Source organism: Semicossyphus pulcher, unplaced genomic scaffold (assembly GCF_022749685.1).
Source record: "Semicossyphus pulcher isolate SPU_LCO1_2020_fin unplaced genomic scaffold, fSemPul1.0.p SCAF_1, whole genome shotgun sequence".
In the NCBI taxonomy this organism is placed as follows: Eukaryota; Metazoa; Chordata; class Actinopteri; order Labriformes; family Labridae; genus Semicossyphus; species Semicossyphus pulcher.
In genome coordinates this window covers 5116626-5134648 of record NW_027211603.1, presented here as the reverse complement: position 1 = coordinate 5134648, position 18023 = coordinate 5116626, and positions in this window count along the sequence as shown.

Below are 18023 nucleotides of genomic sequence, written 5' to 3'. Positions count from 1 at the left end.
ACAATCCATTGTGAGCCAGCAATGTGTTTAATGGAGCATTTAAGTGGTCCAATTGCAAAGTCAGGTAACATCACGCAACCACTTCATATTTGCCAGGTATTTGCCTTCAGGCAGTCATCAGTCCATTTTAAAAACATCACACTAAGTGGACCCATGAAAAGCCACTAGAGGATGAAAATAATGGAAGCCAAGCTGTTTAAATATGACTGACAACATGTTACGGCTGAACAGTAACAGATACAGTGAAGTTACATTGAACGACATATTGAATGGATCATTATTATAAGCTTTTTATTTTGACTTTGCCATTTGACAAAGAGCAACCACCACCGATTTTATCTTTTCTCTTTGTCTTCTGTCTGTCTTCTGAAGGCATCATCAAGGACAAGGCCACAACAGCACAACACTTGTTTACAGCTCTTGGTTGGCATTGTCAAAAGACTCACTGAAGAGGAAGTAGCAAGCTGAATTAAAAGTAGGCCCAGCACAAATTTCGACAATCATTATAATATTGAAGAACTCTTGCAATAAAATGAACATTACCGACTGATCAGATTCAACCGTATAAAAATGATCTGAGGGTGAAATTGGTTTCTTCAATATGGATAGCTATTTCTAAAAACCCTTATAGGTTTATACACCACTGGTTTACCTGCTGTTGTGTAAAATTAACCTGAAAATGTTTTCCCATCATGAAATTTGTTTCTGTGCGTTATTTCTCAATCAAAAAGCTCAATAAGCGTAACCCTCCCGCTGGCCGGAGGCGATTCCTGAATAATGTAGACTCTAAACAGCCTGATGCTGCTTCTATCTCCTCATCACAGATTCAGTCACGGAAGCAGGTCGCTAACCCTCATCTATAATCCACAAAGAGGGGTCCCCCGTCCATTTACACCCTCACTGCGTAATGCATGCAGGACTAGAAAACCCACACACATTACATGAGAAGGGGATTTAAATATATATGTTGTTGTTGGGGGATGTGATTATGTTAGGATACATTTAGATGGATTTTTCCCACTACTCATAGGCAGAACTATTTTAAGAGACATGAGCATCCTCCATGATTAGTTTTTGTCACATTTGCTGCACTCATTCTTGCTTGGTTTACTGCTTCATACAAACCCACAAAAAACTCTTAAAGCATAAGGCGTAGCCCAGAAGCTATTGTATCCATTTGAATACAAATATTTTATTATGAATAATGACTTTTGTATCTTGTTATTATGACATCTGGTATCTGGCATTCAGAAATTATGAGAAGCCAATCTCACAAGATACAAGACAAAGGTTTCATGAATTTAGTGTTCCCACTATATCAGATCTTTCTCATAACCGTGTGTGTGTGATTCAAAGATCATGTAAGTACAAGATCCTGAGTCAGGATTTGGAGATACAGAGATCGATCATAAGTATGAGTTCATTACTTTTGGGGAATTGAACGCACTTATGTACAGAGGAGACTGGGAAAAACTGCTAGTGACATCCAGTGACCAAACTCGTAAGTAGCAGTACAATCTCGGAACCCACTGGGTCTCCTCTTGCGTCGACATAGCCTCTGGGAGCAACTGTGATTTTACGTGGCCTCCGGTTATTCAGTAAAGCAATTTCTGGGCCAACACTTCCCTTCCCGTGTGCTCGTCATTGTTTCTAATCCGACAAGCCACTTGCAAACCGAGAATTGAGTTTGATTTAAGAGACGATGTCCATTGTTAAGTCTCATGCGTAAATGTCTCTTTAAAGAGATAAAGAAAAGCTAAATGGTCGTCAACTGATATCCTCAACTCTCAACTCAACTTTATTTATGGAGCACTTTAAAAACAACAGAGTTGGCCAAAGTGCTGTACACACACATAAAAACACAAAACAGTTAAAACAATAGAAGACAATAAAAGCCAGCATCTCAAACTGAGTTGAAAGCCAAAGAGAAAAAATTTGTTTTAAGAGAGGATTTAAAAACAGGAAGTAAGTCGACCTGCCTTATGTGCAAAGGCAACTCATTCCAGAGTTTTGGGCCAGCAACTGAAAAGGCGCGGCCCCCTCCCGACTTCCTGTTCGTCTTTGGGACGACGAACAATAACTGATCTGCTGACCTGAGGGAGCGTGAGGGAGTGTACGGCCGACCAGGTCAGACTAATACTGAGGGGCAACACCATGAAAACATTTAAAAACAAAGAGAAGAATTTTAAAATCAATCCGAAAACGAACCGGGAGCCAATGAATAGATGCTAAAACCGGGGTGATGTGCTCTTGTTTTTTAGTACTAGTTAAAAGTCGAGCAGCAGCATTTTGAACCAGCTGTAGTCGAGTGAGTGACATAAAGTGCATATCCAGTTGGGACTCCATGACTACACACGGACTGTTTGCATGCATGCAGCCAAAGCTCGCTGAAACGCTAGTTTTCGAAACTACTTCGACGAGAACATTTGCTTCACCAAATATCTTGTCTGTCACTTACAGATTCTGTATGTATCCAAAATATGTTTATTAGTAGCAATATAGAGCTTGTGCTTTCAGTTGACTGATTAATTAGCAAATTTGCTCGTGTCTGAGTGACATGGCAAAATTACAATAACAAAACATACAATTTTCAAATGGTCCTAAACACAACATGGCACCACTTAACTCAGCCTTGAAGTAAAAGTTCCTTTAACACTTGCTATCAAACAGGTAAACATGTAGTGTAGCAACAGCAGAGAAAATAAGTCTATATAGAAAGATGACGCAGCCACTTCAGAGCCAGGTGGTGCTCTGAGATAAACCAGACCGCTGTGACACCGCCTGCATCTCGGATTTCTTCCAAAATGTGTCATGTGTCATACTGACAAACGTACAAATTATTATGCCGTTCAAAGGATGTAAATTCTCACATAACATGAGGAAGTGTGGCCTTTTTTTTTTAATACAAGCCAAATGAAAACTACAAGACCGTAGACAGAGCACCACTGATAGAACATAGAAGCCCTTGTGGTGTATATGTAGGTTTGGTTGGAATATTGGGCTGGTTGAAGTGAATATTTCTAGATGAAGTAATGAAAGACTGTCCTTGTTCAAACAGAGAAGCTGTATTTAGCTATAGTGCCGTATTGGATGTGGTTGCTGCTGCATTGCACAGCTATAATAAGAATGAGGAAATTTGTAGAATATTTCTGTTTGCATAATCACTGCCTTTCTCTCACTTAGGATATCAAGTGCCAAAACCTTGATCTGCTTCTCACACACGTTCTGTGGGGGTGTCTCTCTTTCTCTCACTCTCTTTGTTACACACACAATCATGCACACACACACACACACACACACACACTCACCCACACTTTTACGAATCAAAGGAAGGATGTTGCCTAACAGTGTTATCCTTTGTAGTATTTACCTACTTTAACTGTGTCTGCTGCTCATGGTCAAGTTTAAATTTCTTTGTGAAACGTTTCTTTTCACAAAAAATTAAGAGGCAATCATTTCAAACAGAACTATTTTCTATTTTTCCCTGAAAAAATTGAATCAAATTCCTCCTTAATAATCATCTCTGACAATTCCAGGTCATTCTGTACATTATTTCAGGAAAAAGGGGTTAAAAAGCATTTTTTCCTAGTTGTGTTTTGACTCAAGGAACAACATCTGTGCGATATTGTGAGAGCATGTATGTACACTGATAAGAATAAACCAGCCCAAGGAAAGATTAAAACCCAGCCAATGCTTAAGTCCACAGGCCCAAAGAGATGGCAACTTTGCAGCTTCATGAAGAGTACAGTGGTGAACAAGAGCCACGGCTATTAATAAAACATACAGCACATGACAGTATGAAGCCTCTTAAGGCAGAACTCAGGTGCATTGAGAAAGAACAGATCGCTGTTGTCAAACGAGGTAGAAAAGTTGCCAAACAACATTTAAGGCAGAAATTCATGACTTTGTACTACTGATAATTATTGGGGAAAATAATTATTGTATCATCTGCATAAAAATGAACTGCAGCATCAATGATCACTAAGATGATATACATGTATTGTTAACAGAAGTTGTCCTAGTAAAGAACCCTGGGGCACACCTTTTTTTAAAATGCATTTCAGCACACAAAAAATATGGCCCACTGAAAACGATTTAAACTAGTTGAAGAAATGGTTGGCCTATCAAAGGGCTGTAGATGGGATTAAGTAAAATCAATATCATCTTCCTTCTTGTATTATAAAATAACAACAAAAAAACATTCAACTTTCATGGTAGAAATGCAGAGACAATGTGATCCAAATAGATTGGTAAACCATTTAAGGTTGGAAATGTGGCTTGAAAACAGTCAGACATCTGCTTGAACACCTGTAAAGGGAACCCTTTTCAAATTCTATACATGCAAGGAACAGAACCCCCTTTAAGGCATTTGCAGCATTCATTATTTTTGAAGACGCACAAAGCAGCCTGTCAAGTTGCTCACTGAGACACATCGCCATTGTCATTATAATAACTGGTGTTATGATTTATCGTACAGAATCACATCCAGTTAAATGTTCTGTCAAAGATAATAGCTGTGAATGAGATCAAAGTCCATTTGATGTAGTTTATTGACCTTTAAAATGCATAAAAAATGCATAATTGAACAGATCAAGGGAGGACTACTTCTGGTTCCTTTGATGTGCCTCGCAGCTCCACACACAATGTGGATTTATGAATCCTGAATACTGGGAGGGAGCGCTTAATATCTCTTTCTCTCCTTCTGCCTATTCCTCTTTCACAACAAATTGCTCCGTGGAGGCAGGTTCAGACTCGGGTCTTGTGCAGCATCTAGCAGAGCTGTCCCCCGTGTGTGGGACGATCACCAACTATTAAGGGACTGGTGAGAAGGAGTGTGAGATAATTTGTGTGTGTGTGGGTGGGTGTGTGCCATGGTTAAAGTTGCAACGTGAAATCTGTCAGCAGTGGGAGAAAACTTGCCTGCAGGGCTTTGCGAGGCCTTTGTGAGTTTCCACTTTCATTAAAAAAAAAACTGGCAGCCGCAAACTTAATCCTACTCCTACAGGGCAAGAGGGGGCCCGACCAACAAGAAAGAAAGACAGAGAGAGAGATAGGAAAGAACAGAGCGAGGGAGGAAAGTGAGAATTTCTAATGTCAGGGCTTCGGTTTTCAAGAATACAGAGCTTAACACATCAAATATCACACATGATCAAAGAGCAAAAAGACACAGTTTCTTGCCTTCCCATTCTCGCCTTGTGCAAGCATAGTATAATAGGGGACGGCAGAGCCAGGGAGAGGTGCCCTTCCTGGGGCTAGCACTCACCCCTGCCGGACCGGGCTGTACGTTCTACCTCCCCCTACTCCCTCGTTTTAGGAGGGAAGAGAGGAGAGAAAAGAGAGTAAGGAAGATGGGGGGCTAAGGTTAGGGTAGGTGCAACCCTAACCCTAATGATAAGGAGAAGTGCTCAGTGAATAAAACCCCTCCCCTTGTGCCCTCATCCTACTTATAATTAACCTACCACATGACCCTTGGTGGTCACCGCAACCCAAGCAGCATTGCCAACTTCAACAGACCCAGGCTCCGTTCGTGCTAACTCCAGGTATTGACAACGCCGATACTACCTACCCTATCACATGCCAGCACATCAACAGGGTTATGGATGGATGGATAGATGGTCTTTATTGATCCCATTTGTAAATCAGTGTGTTCCAGCAGCAGATTTTCAAACCAAAGTGTTAGCATAGCGATTGTGTGCATAATAGCATGCTGATGTTAGCATTTAGCTTAAAGAACCAACGTACCTAAATGCTGCCTCATACAGCTGCTAGCATGGCTGTAGACGGCCTACTTGTCATTCTTCTTTTCAGGGTGAGGCTTCCCTGCAGGCATGTTCTTAGTGTCAGATTTCTTGTATGACATTGATATGACACAGATATGTATAGAGTGCAAATGAAAGTGTGGTTATCCACCAGTTGTGCCAAAAGACATGAGTGTTTTGACACGTGTTTACAACTACATTGAGAACAATTTTGATAAACTGCATGTATCCACAGCTTTGTTGGATGGTTCAGTCATGAAGTGATAACTGATAGAAGACATGTTTTACTCCATGTCATTCATTAATCTTAAGTTTGTCCATGCACAGGTACTGTAGGAGAAAGTGAGACACTATTTATTAAAGAAGTCTCATGCAAAGAATGACAATGATAAACTTTCACAGACCCTGAATAATCAAATACCATAAAATCACAGGTGAATGAAACTTTGGAACACGTTGTAATGAGCATGACAAAAAAAAAGACATGAATGTGTCAAAATCCCAACTCTGGACCTTAAAATCTAATCAGAAGACAGGCGAGGTGGGTGAAAAGTTTGAGAAGAGCCAAGGGTCTTGAAGCAAAATTGGATTTTTTTTTATGACTAAAAATGTTGAGTCACTCACTGTTTTGAGTATTTCACCATCCTGGAAAGAGGGAACCTCGTCATTTTAGATCTTCAGTACAAAACAATGACAAACTGCATAGGAAACTAAAATGTCACAAGTGCAAAACTGCATTAAGGTCCAGCTTTAGAAGAGAATCACAAGTCCCAGAATGCATTGCAGCAGGAAATGTCCATCCAAAAAGTTTTGATATGTGAGAATTCGCTTTTCATTATATTATATTCCCTTATTTTTTAATGCCTTTCAAATAGTTATTTTACCTGCTCAGTCTCCTGACATCAATATGTCTTTTTCACAATGTCAGCACAATTTACAGACATTTAAAAAAAACTATAGGAAAAGGAATACTGAAATGCAAAGACATATTACCATGTAACTAGGCAGTGTGGATTAACATTCACTGTTGGCACAGACTTTAACATTACACCTGTGATTGCTTAACATGTCATTCTAAACAGGACAGGGGTGTCCACCTACTTTTGGCCATATAGAATATTTTTCCATATCAACTTAAAGAGGGGGTATTATGCTGTTTCATATTTTAAGTCATATATATAATGTTATGATGATGAATGTCCAGACTAAACGTGGGTGAAGTTTCAAATCTGTCGGTAAAAGTATGTCGGAGTAATCCCCAGGCTTCTCAGCTCAGTCTGCAGGCTGCTTTGAATGCTAGGTTTTAGACTACACGTTTAGAGAGCTGGCCAATCAGAAGAAAGTGACAGTAGGGGCGGGGCTTCTTAAAGGGACAGAGCTGACTAAGTCGCTTCAGGCAGAGGCTGTATGAGGGCCTGCACAGAGCACCAGTGTGAGAAACACAAGTTGTTTTTTTTACTGTAAATTATGCTAAGCTACTCCACAGGTATCACAGAGTGAAATATGAATCTTGAAATTAGCATAACACCCCCTCTTTAAGGTCATAAATATTGTACTACTTAGTGCCATTTGACAAATAAAAAGTTAACAGGGGAATAAAAACAGTTGAAGCTCAGAAACATGGTGATAACATGAACCAGTTTTGTATAACCGTACTCTACCTCTCAGCTCTCTTCTCATACATACAGTAACCTCACTGTGTCTTAATATGCAAACAGAACAAGACATAAAGGATGATAAAACGTTCCCAGCACTCAGATGAAACCACACTGTAATGTACTGAGTGGTGGGGAGTAAAGTGATAATCAGAATGCTTGTTTATCACAAGACTATATAAACACTTCAGGGTGCATTGAAACACTTCAGCTACAAGCCTAACTAAAGTCTGATGCACATGCAGGCAGGCCGAGGCTGCTTAAGATATAATGTAGTTCACATTTCAGCCTTTCACGTGGTAGACCGTTATTATCAACCACTAATAGGCCCCCTTACATTGTCCAATATAAACACAAGGCCCAAACAAGCTGCTGCTCTGATGCTAATTTGATACAGGAGACAGAGACAGAAGAGCTGGACGAGAGACCTCGAGGCTAACTGGTTTGAAACTGGAGCCGATGTGGTCTTGGAGTCGCCCTCGCCTCACCACTGAGGCCAATTTGCAGAGGTTCATTTCCTCCAATCTGTCAGGGCGGGCGGTGGGAGCAGTGGGAGCGGAGAGTGGACGGGACAGGGGGAGTAGCAAGGAGAAATAAGGCTAAATGAGACTCTGGGGGATCGGAGACCACGGAGCGGCTAGCTGTGTCCCTCTCTCTTCCAAAGCTTGGATCTGTGAGGATCTACACAGCTCTCGTGAGTCTGCTCCCAGAACTAAATAACCTCTTCACACTCTCACTACCAACCCCCGAGGGATGAGCATTCAAGCATCAGTAGCAGCGGCCTCACATCTGCTGGGTAAACTTTCACTTCTGTAAGCCAAACTGAGCCTCTCTTCTTCTTGCTCCTCACCTCAGAGGCCTCACAGTCACCCAGGAGACATTGTTAAAAGTACTATACGTTGGTACAGACATGTCATTGGTTTTATTTGGAATGAATGTTTTCCTTCCAGTATAAAGAATCTATAGCTGAAATGTTACATTATGCCATAACCATCTGTAAATTGGAGTGTCACGGCACATTTACTTTGGTTGAAGCCCTAATCCTTACTCTGCTGCTACTGAGAAATGTTGATTGGTTGTGTTGACAAAGCTGTTCGACTTCATTAAATCAATAAATTATTATTATTCTCTCTACCTTGTGGGTTAATCACATTTTCAGTGCAGAATAACAACAATGGTACGAACCACATTAGCAATGCAGCTCTGGATGATGTTTAGGAAATTGTAATAATGGATTAAACACACAGCGGACCAGTGTAATATCTGCCGGTCTCGCGATCAAAACAATAAGAGAAGTCATAGTTTGTTGACGTTGTGAAGTATTAGTTAGTTAGTTAGTTTTGTTATTTCCTTCCACTGAAAAAGCCACAAGCAACTTTAACCAACATAAATACTCTGCATACTTCCTTCCTCACTCTTTGAAGTTACTTTCTGTTTCCAGCGGACGACAGGCGAAAAAAAAGTAAAATAACAGATTTAGGTTTAAACACTGTTGGAAACATTTTGAGATAATATAAGTACAAAACTCAATATAATATATAAAATAGGTCTAGTTGCATTTAGACTTTGTATTGTCACATATTATACCTTAAACTGTTTCGATTTACTTCTCTCTATTTACTTGTCACATAAAAACATCAAACGTGATTTCTGACGCTAAAACTTGAAGATTGGCAACATTTTTCCTCGTTTAATTCAAAACTATTTTTCTAAAAATCCTTATTTTTTGACATTTGATTAAATGGGGCGACGCCTGCGAGCTAGTTCAGGCAGACAACTCGAGCTGCACTGATTTAATAATTGATATGCGTCACTTCCACAGTCACCTGGCAGACACTTCCTCCCAATTGGGCGCTCTATTTAAGCTGCATTTCCGCTCTCTCCCTCTGCTCTGTCACTGCCATCGCTGCCCTGTACCAGTACTGCGCTCTTACTTTCAGCCCTACCACCACCCAAGCATCCACCTGCAGTCTCCTAGGGTGTTTAAGATATTATCTCATCACTCCTCAGTTTCTGCATGTAGAATAAATCTGCGAGGAGTGATGAGGTCGGAGCCGAGACGCCAAACACAAGCTATGATCTGCTGCTGCAATAAACAGTTCAAACTATAACAACGTGAGTTGTCTGAAAGAAATGAGTGAGGGTTAGTCATCCATCGTTCAGCCTTAAAATTACAGATGTCCTGAGCAAATGCTCTTTAAGCTACAATCGTATGATTTTTGTAGTAATCAGTGTGTCCAGTTAAATTAATTTGATTAACATGAGTTGGTTTGCATTAGTTAAAAATGTAAATTAAAACCAGCACTTACCTTAAAGCTTACAGCCTGTAAAGAGGAAAATGTTGTGCGTACCCTTATGAAAGAAGGGAAGGGAAGCTGAGGAGAGACGCTGCACGTGTAGGCTGAAATGAAACGTGCTCGTGCTAAGCTGTGGGCATTTCTTTAACAAAAGTTGCAGAGTAATGAAGATGGACGTGTTTTGGACAGTTCATTTTAGGTGTGTGACAATCACTCTAAATTAATATGCTCAGTCGTGCTCAGACTAAACAAACAAAATATATTCATTTATGACCTTAACAGTCGCTGCTATGCAAATTGTATTACCCTCGGACAGCGCCGTAACAGATTTCACTCCCAGTAATAATGTTTAAAAGTTGCTCTCTCATAAGGTTGAAACAAACTATTATTCCCATCATTGGTTATTCTGTTGATTTCCTTTTGCAGAAGCTGTTGAGATCTATTCACAGCAGACATGACAAGTCATCATTCCCAAACATGGCCCTGCTGTAGCTTTATTGACTCCAATCTACTGGCATGATCAGTGCTGTGGTTTATTTGTGGCATGTTTCGTAAGGCTTTACTTGAATTATTTTTCATGTTTTAATACAGTGGCAGCTCTGAATTGCAGTTCAGAGCCTGTGTGCGCTGGGTTGTGTTGTGCTGACCTTGTGGTTACAGTAATGACATGTTTAGGAGGACGATGGCGCCAGACAGCTCAGTAGACCCCTACCACACTTATAATTCGAGAACAGAATTGTTTGGGTCAGAAGTGTTCAACACACAGCGGCTTGAATAAAACCATGTGAAAGAATACAGTCCAAACAAATGCTGCGGGCCAGAGTGCATGTTTATGAATTTAACAGGAATTCAGAGCACCCTGTTTCAATATCAGACGGCACAGGCGGTGTGTAATTACTTCAAATATTCCTCTGAGGGATTTCACAGAGCTCCGAGTCTACAGAGGAGCGACAGTAGCAACACTGACGCTTCATGTTTCATTAAGCTCAAGATCTTCAATTCTTGTCTTGCTCAAGAATACTTTGACTGAGAGTTTCAGGGATTAAAACTGGGTGACCTAAAACGACCTCTCTCGTCTTCCCTGGTCCCTTAAATACAACATGTTCAAAGGCGTTTTGACACAGAGGCTGAGAGTCTCACTGTCACACTGAGTTAAGGGATGTTAAAGCTGCAACTTCCAATGCAATTATCTTTATGTATTGCTTATCAAGAGGATTGGGTTCTTCTGTCATGTATTAAATGGTGTAATAAAATTATAAAGATAAAATGTTTTGCTTTTTTTTTAACCTTTTTAAAGAAACAAAAAGAGCAGAAGGTTAGACCCGCAATAACTTTTTTGACCACTTACATATTGTTCCTTTTCATGGTTATATGGCGACTTTGTTAGCATAGCTTATTTACACATGCAAAAGTTACACAGACTTGTAACCGTGCGTGAGTTGAATACTCACTCTCTTTTAACTCTGTTTTTGGTCTCTCACTCCAGGAAAAAATGTATTTTCAACTGCTGGATGGTCTGCTTTGACAACTAACTTTATGTGTCTGTAGAGTTAAAAGGATTTTCAAAGCTTTTAACAATGCTGTAAGAGCGGTGAGAGTGAACCAAAACAGCATTAAGGCTAAAAACCTGGGGCGCCGGTTTAGCTCAGCGGTTAAATCTCGCCTCCCGTATACAGAGGCCACAGTCCCACATCCTCGACCCCTTGCCATGTGTCATCCCCACGGTCTCTTTCCCTGTTTGCGACACTATCCACTGTCCTCTCTCGCTCAGTATGCCATGAAAGGCAAAATAAATACATGAAAAAAAGATAGAAACCTGGGTTTGTCATAGCACAACTTTTTAGGAGGGTTTTGGGATATGGTAAGTTTGATTGCTGCGCAGCATTTTATGAACTTAGTTCAACTTGACTTGGCTCAATTATGGTATTGCTCTTATTTTATCCCTTCATTTTACAAGTGAAACTTGGACCAGAAGACGTTCTCACCCTGAGCCTGTCCCTGTCTGCAGTTTTGTCTTTGACAAAGAAGCATTCTTGCATTCATGCATCTTTTGCTCCCAACATCGAAAAACTCTTAAAACATCAGACTAAAAAGCTAATTTATCTGCTTTACCAGACCTCTAACAATTGTTTTTTGTTATACTGTAAGTAAGAATATATAGTGTTTGTGCGTGTGTGTGTTTGCACAGGTGTAACCCTTCACTTATTTATTATGGAGGTGTAGTAAAGATCCACAAGCTGATTAATCCATGTTCTCGTCCACACTGTGCATCAGGTAAAGGTTGTTAGAGAGCCCGATTGTTATAACTCAGGGGAACACACTTAACCTCAAAGAGCTCTCCATGTGGGTGTTTGTAATGAGTCTCATTTTATTGCATATAGAGAAATAGTAGTAACTGAAATAAACGGCTGACCTCTTGAGTGCGTGTCATGGTTGACATGTCTGTGATATGGATGTGTCAGCACGCTCGCCGTCTCCCCCTCCTGCCCCCTCCTTGTAAAAAAAGATGTTTTGTTCACGCCGGATTCAGCAGCACAATTATCACCGCGGCCTCTTCTGTCTTGGCTCTTTGGGCCAAGAGATGAAGCATGAAATGAATTCTGCGTCCAGCGGCCGGACCAGCTGGATTTGAACGGTGCCAACATTATGACTGGGGCGCATGCCAAGGCACTTATTTGCTATAAAGTTGTTTCTCTTGATGTTTAATAAGTACTGTCAGCATTAACTTCAGGTTATTATACCTTCAGGCCTTCACCTTCAATATGTATGCATTTCAATATTGTTTCTTCATCCGTGTGCTCAGACAAACTTAGCGCAGACAACCAAAAGGCTTCCACAATCTTTCTAAAGAACTCTTGTTCAAGGGGTCACCTCTGCCATATTTAAGCCTGGACAAAACATATCTATTACATTTAAAACGTTATCTCTTGCTTTAATTATTTAAAAAGTAAATTAGTAGATTAAATTAAAAAAAAAAAAAGCATTAATGTCATTATAGGATTGCAGGGGGCTGCGGCTTTTCCCAGCAGCCAGTCTGTCACAGAGCTGGCACATACTGTAGACAGAAAAACAACCTAATCACACCTACAAGCCAGTTCAAGTTTGCGCTCTACCTGACCTGTATGTGTTTGGACTGTGGGAGGAAACTCACACAGACACTAAGAAAACATCCCAGGGGTCAATTCAACCTACAAAAAAAAATGATAACAACTTCTTATTTATCTCTACGGGTATCTATCCATACGATCTCTAACCCACAAACAGCAACAACTGATCTTTTTGCCTTAATTTCATGTCTATGGCAAAATTCATTTTCAAAACTCAACAGCAACATTTGGATCTGGAAACATCCATCCATCCATTATCTATAATGCTTATTCTGCTCAGGGTCAAAGAGCCCATCCCAGCTGTCATTGGGTGAGAGGTGGGGTATACCCTGCACAGTCTATCACAGCGCTGACACATGCAGACAGAGACAAAAGCAAAATGTGCAGTACGCCAAAAATACCCGGATGTCGTACTGATTCGGAAAAAATCTCCAGTATGCATCGGAACAGTCTACCTCGCCTACTGTATCCCACAATGCAAAGCGCTGGAACGTCACAAAGGCAGTTGAATTGGTGCACGGCAGCAGCATTCGAGCAGGAGGGGGGCGCTTTAGCTAAAGTAGCGGCGGTTTGCTTCCGCTTTCCAAAACCAGAAACGTGTGCCTGCTATAGCATACTGCAAATACATTTGAACAGCTCCATACGTCATACTACTGCCGAACGCATGTAGTATGTGGTATATAGTATACAGTATGTACATGGTATGAGATTTTGAACACAGCCACAGACACTCTCACACCTACAAGTCATCAATTAACTTAATGAGCACGTCTTTGGATTGTGGAGGAAGCCGGAGTAACCAGGGAGAACCCATGCATGCACGGGGAGAACTCCACACAGAAAGGCCCCCACCAGCCGAACTGGGATTCTAACCAGGAACCTTCTTGCTGCAAGGCGGCAGTGCTAACCACCACACCACCATGCCGCCCAATCCAGGAATCGTTTTGCAGATATTCTGAATAACACGCCGAAAAATAGCTTGAATATTTCATGGGGAATATTTCTTCAGCTGAGAGTTCCTGTTGATTTCTCTGCCACTTTGTCTTTAATCGATAGTTCACAGAGACGTGGGGTAACACGTGACGGAGGTAAAGCGGAACATGCAACAAAAGGTCCTGGTAAGAAATCAAGCCAGGGGCCCATTTCACAAAAGTGATCTCTGAGCATCAGTTACATGCAGATTTCAAAAAGTGGCAGGAAGACGTTCGCTGCTTGCAAATTGCAGATAAATATACGGGTCCTCTGGCGCTCTCATATATACTCAGTAATGGGTCGGAAGAGTGGTGTCTTATTTTAGCAGTGAAAGATGTCAAAATGAGAGAGAGAGAAAATGCTCACATGTAGCAAATTGCGCAAGTTGCATGTGACAGGTTTGGTGAAACAGGCCCTTACAGTGGCATAAAAAAGCACCAGGATGTTCCCTGGCTGATGTTGAGACTAAATCAAGACCTGGAAAAAACAAACCAAGTATCTGCAGGTTAACGTGTTAAATTATAAAGGTGTGTTCATTTAGGGGGCCTTTAAGAGAGAAACTTCTTCTCAACTCTTCCTCCTTTCCACTGTTTGTGCCAGCGATAACATTTAATTGATCAAAATGTGCTTTGAAGCTTTGGCAACTTTGTTTTGATGAAAACTTTCTGCCAGTAAAAACCATTGAATTGAAGACATTTGAATTGAATAGACAAGTTCACAGAGTCCATTTACACAACAGGTGCTGCTCATCTCCAAACAGGCACGGGCACACACCTTAACACCAAGCTCTACACCCTCCTTCACCCCTCCCTCCCCCAAACACAGGTGTAAGTCTTTGTACAAAGAGCAGAGTGTAAACAGGCCCGTCTTTTAGCCAGGGGGCCGACATAAAAGGCAGTTTGCAGGGTTTTGAGGCTGCTTTAGGATTGCTCGGTAGCCTATTGACACAGCTGCAGGCCCCACCCTCTGCCCATATCGCCCAAAAGAAAAGAAGCTCGCATGGAAGCCTGCATGGACCGCAATCTGTTATTTTGAAGGTTTAAAAAAAAATCCAAGCGGGCAGAAGACATTCTGAAGAAGCCAGACAAAAACCCAACAAGCCCATGTAAGCCCCAGAGGATCCAGGGCTTTTGTAAGCAGAAAATTAGGATTCTCTGTGTACACATGCATGCCTGCACACACATGCATACATTCTGGTGTGCACTGTATGTGCGCTTTTGTGTGGGCATCTTTGCGCGCACGGTCATTTTCCAGCTGTTGCTTTTCGAAAAAGAAGCCGCACACAATTACAAGTTGCATTCGGAGGAGCACAAAGAGAAAGAAGCGGTGGATAGAAAAAGCAACTATTCATAGTGAACTCCTGGCCATTTACAGCAGATGACCAGCTTTATGTTTGTGATGGAACATGTGGATGAAGGAAATTGTCACGTAATTGCACCCTGTTAAGAGTCTGACCTATCATTTTGTTGCGACGTGAAAGGGGCGATTCTGCGAGAGCTTCATCAGCGATGGCAGCGAATTTCAAGCAGAAGGAAAAAAAGAGTTTAAAAATCAAGTGGACCATCAATCAGTGTGCGATTTGAAGAACACAAACACACATACTATGGAGAAAATGTCTGTACATAAGGCATTGATTTTTAAATGCATTGAAAAACTGTGAGGGTTAAATAACCTTGACTTCACTCTCACAGAGAGAAAAAGCCATCATGTCTCTACATCATGTGGATACACTTGAAAACATGTATTTTTTCCCCCTCCGTTTCTCTGGCCTTCATCCAGACTAAATGGATGTTTTTCCAGCCCGGAAAATGTACCTTTTGGAAACAGTTCAACACAGTCACTATATTTAAACCTGGCAGACTGACACTGGAAAGCCAACACAAAGATTCTTGAAAACATTGTTGCATTGTTTGATTTTATTTAAAGAGAGTTCAACAATATTTACCTTCAACAAAAAAATACATTTAGCTGTAAACCTTTGCTTTACCCTGTTTTAAAGTCAAATTGGTTAAATAAAAAATAACAAGGTATAACAATTTTACTTTAAGACATTGAAATGAATGAAAAGGCTGACTTTATTGGTCGTGTTCAGGCCAATCTTTACACCGCAATAAAAAAGCAAACTGTTAATTTTGTTCATCAATATAGGTGATCACATTATCCCTTGTGTCAACAAACATATTTCTCCTTTACCGTTTACAGATGGGGCTGCACAGTGGTGCAGTGGCTAGCACTGTCGCAGCTAGAAGGTTCAAGGTTTAAAGACATGTTCGTTTGCTTCACTGGTGACTCTACTGATGGAACAGGTCTCAATAAAGCAACAATTTGTAGATATTTTATCAGTTGTACGTACATGGACATAACTTTTGGTTACTGAAGCAGAAAGATAAATCAGTATTAAAACCTGAAATGTGTCTTTAACTACACTGAAACATAATCAATGATAACAAAAGTTATCAGAGGAGTCAGATTCAGGATTAAGATTCATGATTTAGGGGATGTGCATTTGTTGGCATGTTGCTGGCACCACCGCTGGATCAAACTGAAACCTCAGAACTGAACCACGGAGCAATGGAAAAAGGTGGCCTGGTCTGATGAATCATCTTTTCTTTTACATCATGAAGATGGCCGGGTGGGTGTGCGTCGCTTACCTGGGGAAGACATGGCACCAGGATGCACTCTGGGAAGAAGGCAAGCCGGCGGAGACAGTGTGATGCTTTGGGCAATGTTCTGCTGGGAAACCTCGGGTCCTGCCTTTCATGTGGATGTTACTTTAACACGTACCACCTACCTGAACATTGTTGCAGACCAAGTACACCACTTCATGGAAGTAGTATTTCCTAATGTCAGTGGCAGGATAACGCGCCCTGCCACCTGCAACAATGGTTCAGAAATGGTTTGAGGAACACAACAACGAGTTCAAGGTGTTGACTCGGCCTCCAAATTCCCCAGATCTCAGTCTAGTCGAGCATCTGTGGGATGTGCTGGACAAAAAAGTCCGATCCACTGAGGCCCCACCTCACAACTTACAGGACTTAAAGGATCTGCTGCTGACATCTTGGTGCCAGATACCTCAGAACACCTTCAGAGGTCTAGTGGAGTCCATGCTTCTACGGGTCAGGTCTGTTTTGGTCGCAAAAGGGGGTTCTACACAATATTAGACAGGTGGTCATAATGTTATGGCTGATCAGTGTATATGCTCTGTGTGAATCTGTGTTAACCACGAACACAAACTGTAACACTGTGGCACCATTTCCCCTCTTTAGTCCTCATCCTTAAAGTGGATCAGGTTTGATGTAATGCTGCAGCACTGAGGGGATGAACTGTGATCCAGGCTGAAATGTAGCTGAGGCTGCTGGGTAGGCCGGGCGAGCGGCTCCTCTGGGTGGAGCTCAGTGGATGCAGGAACACTAAATCACCAGCGGTCCAACGGTAAACATGTGAGCTTTATAGCAGCTCTGGCTTTCAAAACTGGATGTCAATATTTGGTCCCATTCCTTGTGGTCGGGCTGTGACGCATTCAGCCTGAGTTGGATTTGAGCTGCAGCCCTCCACAGGCTGTCCAGCCAGCAACACAAACAGGCTGCTCTACATTAAGCAAATACCCTGTCCAATGGCAAACACAATGCCTTAGTATCTTATCGCCCCAAACCACAAGCTCTTATGAAAAACACTGTTGGAGCGGAAACCACTCTTTATGATCTGAACAATTCTAATGCAAATGGAAGTTGTTTGAATGCAACTGTTGAAGGAAATCCCCAACTTCAAATCCTCTTCCATTGTTACATTACATCACACAGTGAGGTAGTCACAAATGATTCTCCCTTTCTCTTTAAGACACCATGTTTTCAAGTTGACTACTTCCTATTTTCTCTTTTTAATACTGTTTTTATACAAACAATATTAATGTACACGTTTTTATTCACGCTACACATACTTGCAGCTATTTGCAGCTCTGACAACTTCCATGTGTCAATGTTGAAACTGGGTTATTTATGGACAACAAATATGGCAGCTTGGGCTGTGGCCCTAAGCTTCAAACTATGACACTCAGGGTTTCACTCTTGCATCGGTTTAGAACAAAACTGCTTGGTTAGGTTAAAGAAAACGATCGTGGTTTGGGTTTAAATGAGTACTAAGGTACTTTTGGGAGTTGCGTGAAAACTGTTATGAGTTTTACATATTTGATATTAAAAAATCAAACTAAGCTTGCCTTACATTGGAATATAGTCA